Raw genomic sequence first — 690 nt, forward strand, 5'->3', positions numbered from 1 at the left:
GTAATATATGTTTCAGCTACATTGAAAGATTCATTTGTATATTCTTACGTAAATGTAATTAGCCATTTAATCTGCTGCACGTGGCTGTGCATCACTCAACGCCACAGCGTATTGCAATGCAAGTTCTGCCATTACTTTCTGAACGAAGGTCTCTATACGCGCTCAGCGGCGGTCCAGCTGGTTAAGAGAAAAAAAAAATTATTTACTGCAGAACAGACTTCGATAATGACCTGTGATTTTTAATCAGACTCCCGAAGAACTGTACCCAAGGCGGCGAACTATCATAAAAAAATTCAAATGCGGTGTTTAAAGTACTGTATAATAATTAAGAGCACATTGCATCCTCATTTTTTTTTGTGGATATCTCTGGTCTTTTGTTTGTCTGATGTGCAGATATCACTGCACAAGAAAAGTGTGCTGTTAGTTTTTCTTTCAGATTAGCATTTTAGATTACCCTTAGTTTAAGCTATAGAAGAATGTTACGCTGAATTTCTTTCTTTTTTCTTACACTAGCTTGGCGGGTTTAATATTTTTTTTCAAATTAACTTCAAATTAACTGATTAACGATGCAGCGCTTAAGGCCAACCTTGATTATTTCTTGACATGTATTTATAATCTTATAATCTATCATTATTAATTGCATTTTTAGCATTATTGTTGTCATATATGTTACTAGTTAGTTTCCTGTTA

At 34.1% G+C, this 690-nt stretch overlaps 1 protein-coding gene across 1 annotated transcript in view; it reads left to right on the forward strand.

Annotated features, from left to right (window-relative positions):
• LOC119590714 overlaps positions 1–690 on the forward strand; it is a 57,714-nt gene that overhangs the window by 47,164 nt on the left and 9,860 nt on the right.

This window comes from Penaeus monodon, chromosome 27 (genome assembly GCF_015228065.2).
Source record: "Penaeus monodon isolate SGIC_2016 chromosome 27, NSTDA_Pmon_1, whole genome shotgun sequence".
NCBI lineage: Eukaryota > Metazoa > Arthropoda > Malacostraca > Decapoda > Penaeidae > Penaeus > Penaeus monodon.